This window comes from Lampetra planeri, unplaced genomic scaffold, assembly GCF_965212315.1.
Source record: "Lampetra planeri unplaced genomic scaffold, kcLamPlan1.2.h2 scaffold_1536, whole genome shotgun sequence".
In the NCBI taxonomy this organism is placed as follows: Eukaryota; Metazoa; Chordata; class Hyperoartia; order Petromyzontiformes; family Petromyzontidae; genus Lampetra; species Lampetra planeri.
Genome location: NW_027614261.1, coordinates 13,522 through 19,973, shown reverse-complemented (window position 1 = coordinate 19,973; position 6,452 = coordinate 13,522). Strand labels below are relative to the sequence as shown.

Genomic DNA, 6,452 nt, shown 5'->3' with positions numbered 1-6,452 from the left:
GTGAGTGTGAGTGTGTGTTAGGGTGGGTGAGTGTGAGTAGGTGAGTGGGTGGGTGTGTGAGTGAGTGTGTGAGAGTGTGTGTGAGTGAGTGTGAGTGTGTGTGTGAGTGTGTAGTGGCACTGCTGCAGGCGCAGCAGGGCCTTGCCTGCTCCTGCTGCGGGTGGTGGGGGGGGGGCAGAGAGAGTGAGGGTGGGTGAGGGTGGGTGAGTGTGTGAGTGGGTGGGTGAGTGAGTGAGTGTGTGAGTGAGAGTGAGTGAGTGTGTGTGTGTGTGAGAGGGGGTGAGTGTGAGTGAGTGTGAGTGAGTGTGTGTGTGAGGGGGGGTGAGTGGGAGTGTGAGTGAGGGTGAGTGAGTGAGTGAGTGGGTGAGTGTGTAGTGGCACTGCTGCAGGCGCAGCAGGGACTTGCCTGCTCCTGCTGCGGGTGGTGGGGGGGGGGGCAGAGAGAGTGAGAGTGAGGGTGGGTGAGGGTGGGTGGGAGGGTGGGTGTGTGAGTGAGTGGGTGGGTGGGTGGGTGAGTGAGTGGGTGTGTGAGGGTGAGTGGGAGTGTGTGTGAGGGTGGGTGAGTGTGTGAAGGTGAGTGGGTGAGTGTGAGTGAGTGTGAGGGTGGGTGAGTGAGTGTGTGAGTGAGTGTGTGAGTGTGAGTGAGGGTGAGTGAGTGAGTGAGTGTGTGAGGGTGTGTGGGTGTGAGTGTGTGTGTGAGGGGGGGTGAGTGTGAGTGTGTGTTAGGGTGGGTGAGTGTGAGTAGGTGAGTGGGTGGGTGTGTGAGTGAGTGTGTGAGAGTGTGTGTGAGTGAGTGTGAGTGTGTGTGTGAGTGTGTGTGAGTGTGAGGGAGTGCGAGTGAGTGTGTTTCTCTCTCGGGAGTGATAGAGTAGCAATCAGCACTTGCCCCTACAGCCTGCTAGAGGCTACACGGGGGGACCTTTGTCTGTGTGAGTCTCACCTCTCCCGCTTTGTGTAAATCTTCAGCGTCGCGTCCAGTTGACGATCCAGCTCCTGGGAACGAGTTCCAACTCCGGTGAGATTCGGGGTTTCCACCACCACCACCACCTGCTCCACCACCACCATCTCCACTACCACCACCACCATCTCCACCACCACCACCGTCTCCACCACCACCACCATCATCATCATCTCCACCACCACCACCACCACCATCATCATCATCTCCACCACCACCACCATCATCTCCACCACCATCATCTCGACCACTACCACCACCGTCTCCACCACCACCATCTCCACCACCACCACCATCATCATCATCTCCACCACCACCACCACCACCATCATCATCATCTCCACCACCACCACCATCTCCACCACCATCATCTCCACCACCACCACCATCATCTCCACAACCACCATCACCTTCTCCACCACCACCATCTCCGTCTCCACCACCACCAACACCACCACCATCTCCACCACCACCATCATCATCATCATCTCCACCACCACCATCTCCACCACCATCTCCACCACCACCACCACCACCGTCTCCACCACCACCGTCTCCACCACCACCATCTCCACCACCACCATCTCCACCACCACCACCACCATCTCAGTCTCCACCACTAACACCACCGTCTCCACCACCACCACCTCTACCCCCTCAATCACCACCATCACCATCTCCACCACCACCAACACCACCACCATCTCCACCACCACCATCATCATCATCATCATCTCCACCACCCACCACCATCATCTCCACCACCATCTCCACCACCACCACCAACAACAACCGCCGTTCGCCACTAAGTGGCGGTGACGCCACCACGACGCTTGTGCCAGGCCATGTGCACTTTGAGGCCACGTGAAGTGTCGAACGCCCGCTGGCAGGAGGTCACGGGGCAGACCCAGGTGCCACGGGTCGACTGACTGAGATGACCGAGACGACTGGCTGATGCACCACCTGTGCCCTACTGTACCAACTTGCTGTGCTTTAGCCACCCAGCGCTCCGCTCGTTGTTGTGAGCATCGCTCCTCCACCCTCCGTTGTTGTTGGAGGGCGACTGCCTCCAACTGCCGAGTAGCGTCCTTCACGAGCCTCCTCCACAGAGGCCGATCTTGACACCGCTGGTACCAGTCATCGGCAAGTCCACTCAGCTCCACGTCCTCCTGTACCACATCACTCCATCTCCTCTCTAGCCCGCGCCGTGCCCGTCTAGCCCCCTTGATCCAGCTGAACAAAAGCGGTTTGGGCATGCGGTGGCTGGGCATGTGGGCTACATGATCCAGCCAACGCAGCCTTGCCTGCCGGAGGAGCTCACCGATGGCCCAGATCTTTCAAGGATTTGTGAGCTCCTCACACAATCCAGCCTGCAGGTTAAACCCAGGATGGATCGTAGGCAGGCCAGCCTGAATGTTTACAACCGGCGAAGATGCTCCATTAGGGGGGTCCACGTTTCGCAAGCGTAGAGAAGGGAGGGAATGACCGTGGCCGAGAAGACCTGAAGCTTCGTGCGGAGCGACAGACCAGGTAGCTTCCACACAGCGTTACGCAACCGATGAAAAGATATTGCCGCTCGACTGATTCGGAGTGAGGCCTCTACTGTTAAACTGGAGCCGGTCATAAGCACACTGCCCAGGTATGGGAAACTCTCCACTCTCTCCATAACTGCCCCATCACCGATTAGGAGTTGTGGGGGTGGAGTGTCCGATGGTACAAAATACCCAGGCAGGTGCTTAGTTTTGGTGGGGCTGATGGTAAGGCCCCACCTCTTAGTGGCAAGCTCCAGTCTCAGCAGCAGCGTCTCCAACTCCTCCTCTGAATGAGCAGCTATTACAAAATCATCGGCATACATAACGTGGTTAACCAATAGGGAGCCATCCCTTGATCGCACCCGGGCATTGATCAGCCTCCCATTATATCTGTACCAAATGGAATTCCTCTGGTACAGCTATTGAAGGCTTCACGAACTACGTGGTCAAAATGTTAAATAATGTGGGAGCCAGAGGACATCCCTGTCGCACCCCAAGGTGTACAGGGAAAGGCTCCGACTCCCGGCCACGTAGTTTTACCCGGGGCCCGCTCACCATCACGAAGGTCCTTAATGATCGTGAGCAGAGGGTCAGGGACTCTGAAAGCACGAAGAACAGCCCAGAGCCCAGGCCTACTGATGGTATCATAGGCCTTGACCAGGTCAATAAAGCAGAGATGTAGGTCTTGTTGGAATTCCCTACACCTCTGCTGTAGCAGACGGACAGAAAATATGGCATCTGTGCAGGACCGCCCTTTCCTGAAACCGCATTGGGGCTCCGCAAGCCTCTCCTCAGAGTGCCTAGCAAGGCGATGTTGAATAATCCTTGCCAGGACCTTTCCCGGCACACACTGAGTGAGATGCCCCTGTAGAATAATCCTTTAAACCACGACTTAAACACATACACACACACTCAGACACACCACACACCACACATATACACAGATACACCACACGCACACCATCTGAACCACACCGAACACACTGTAGTGCACTACACACTGCGCTACAAACCACAATGCACCATAGACTACAGGACACACGGTCTACCACCACCACCCTCACTACCCCCACACTCAACACTCTCACCTTCACCATCACCACCACCACCACCACTCACCACCACCATCACACTCACCACCACCACCCTCACCACCACCACCACACTCACCACCGCCATCACACTCACCACCACCACACTCACCACCACCACACTCACCACACTCACCACTCTCACCTTCACCACCACCACCACCTCCACACTCACCACCACCACCCTCACCAACACCACCACACTCACCACCACCACCACACTCACCACCACCACACTCACCACCACCACACTCACCACCACCACACTCACCACCATCACACTCACCACCACCTCCCTCACCACCACCTCACTCACCCTCACCACCACCACTCACCCTCCACCACCACCCTCCTCACCACCTCCACCACCCTCACCCACCTCACCCTCACCACTACCACCCTCACCACCACTCCCCTCACCCTCACCCACCTCACCCTCACCACTCACCCCCCTCACCACTCACCCCCCTCACCACCACCCCCTTCACCACCACCACCCCCTCACCCTCACCACTCACCCCCCTCACCACCACTCCCCTCACCACCACCACCCTCACCACTCACCCCCCTCACCACCACCACCACCCTCACCACTCACTCCCCTCACCACCCTCACCACTCACCCCCCTCACCACCACCACCACCTCACCCTCACCACTCACCCCCCTCACACACCACCACCCTCACCCTCACCACTCACCCCCCTCACCACCACCACCACCCCCTCACCACTCACCCTCACCACTCACCCTCACCACTCACCCTCACCACTCACCCCACTCACCCTCACCACTCACCCCCCTCACCACTCACCCCACTCACCCTCACCACTCACCCCACTCACCCTCACCCTCACCACTCACCCTCACCACTCACCCCGCTATCGTCTGCCTCCTCCCAGTTCTCCACCACATCTTCATCTCCGCTGGCCATCATCTCCGATCCACCTCCACGTCCACCACCACCTCCACCTCCCACGTCCACCACCTCCACCACCTCCACCACCACGTCCACCACCACCTCCACCTCTGTGGGGTTGAAACTTGAACCTTTAAGCTATATCCCTTTGAAGCGCCTTCTTATTTAGCCTTATTTAGCCTTGTTAAAACCAGCTGCCACGATTGTGTGTTAGTTGATCTCTTTCGCTGTATAACAATAATAACTTTAATTGTTTATCTCTTTCGCTATATAACTATAACAACTTTGAATGTTTAATCTCTTTCGCTTTTTAAATTCTATTAAATGTTTTAGTTCGTTGTTTCAGCGCCTTCTTATTTGACCTTAGTACACCACCACCGCCGCCACGATTGGTTGTTAGTATTAATCTATCTCTCTCTGTGTATAATAATAATAACAACTTTATATTTAACAAAAAAAATGACGTTTTAAATGTTTAATTGAATTTTTTTTCTGTTGTTTTAGTGCCTTCTTATATATATTTTTTTAATCTCACACACACACACGAGCGCGCGCGTTCGCCGCGTGTAAATGTAACTTTTTAAATGTAAAAATACATCTCCTCACGAAACAATAACGGCGCTAATTTTAATGCTTAAAAAAGAATTCCCCTCAGCAATTAAACTTCGGCGAGGGGGACGGGGGGAGGGGGGATTTGGGGGGGGTGACGTCACCACGTCGTCCCGCGTTCGCCGATGACGTCAACACGCACGCGGTTTGTGATGGAGCGCGGTGACGTCAGCGCGGGTGGAAAGGGGTGGGGGTAGGAGGTGACGTCACCACGTCGTATCGCGCTCGGTGATGACGTCAACTCGCACTCGGTTGGGTTCGTGCGCAGTGACGTCACCGCGTGTGGCAAGGGGTAGGAGTGACGTCACTACGTCGTTCCGCGCTCGATGATGACGTCAACGCGCACGGGTCGGGGCGCGCGGCGATGACATCATTACGCAACGCGATGTGAACCGATGGCGGTGACGTCATCACGTAACTCGTGGGTTCAGGTCCGCGACGGTGACGTGACGTCATTACGCACGGGTTGGAGTGTCGCACGCAAGGCGGTGACGTCATTACGTACGATAAGATCTACAGTTCACGCATGGCTGTGACGTCATTACGTACTATAAGATCTGTACATTACGGAGTAAACAAAAGTCAACATTTATTAATTTAAACAGAATAGAGGTTGGAAGGAAGGGGGGAGGTTAATGAAAATAATAATAGACGTTTCGGGCCTCAGACCACAGCAGCTCGGCGGTGACGTCACCGCGTAACACTTTTTGGAGCGATGACGCAATCGCGGCGTCGGCGCGATGACGTCAGCACGCACGCGCGCCCTCCCCAGTCACCCCCCCCACCACCGTGACCTCTCGCGCATGCGCAGTGGCGCCGCTTCCGACTTCCCCTATCGTGGTCGTCTGCGCTCGGCTGAGCCTCCTAGCCCCTCCCCCTGCCCTCATAACCACGCCCCCTTGCCACCCTAACCACGCCCCCTGCCCCACTAACCACGCCCCCTGCCCTCCTAGCCACGCCTCCTGCCCCAAATAACCACGCCCCCTGCCCTCCTAGCCACGCCTCCTGCCCCTCTAACCACGCCCCCTGCTCCTCTAGCCCCTCCCCTCTCTCACTAGCCACACCTCCTTCCCCTCTAGCCACACACCCTTCCCCTCTAGCCCCTCCCCCCTCTCACTAGCCACGCCCCCTGCTCACGCCCTGTCTCCACTAGCCACGCCCCCTGCCCCCATTACCACGCCCTTTGCCACCCTAACCACGCCCCCTTCTTCTCTAGCCACGCCCCCTGATCCCCTTGCCACGCCCCCCCCGTGCCCCCCCCTCCCCTCTCCCCATCAGCAGCGACAGCGGCGCCAGGTCAGAGAGGAGAGAGCGGAGAGACGCGGGGAGAGGATGGGGAGAGGT

At 56.9% G+C, this 6,452-nt stretch overlaps 1 long non-coding RNA gene across 1 annotated transcript; it reads right to left on the bottom strand.

Annotated features, from left to right (window-relative positions):
• Window positions 1-380: 380 nt before the first annotated feature.
• Window positions 381-5,215, bottom strand: LOC144739515 (uncharacterized). The gene is made up of 3 exons (XR_013589453.1): window positions 4,458-5,215; window positions 941-993; window positions 381-415 (listed from the first exon to the last, which is right to left on the bottom strand). It is a non-coding gene; the product is annotated as an uncharacterized LOC144739515 (long non-coding RNA).
• Window positions 5,216-6,452: the final 1,237 nt, after the last annotated feature.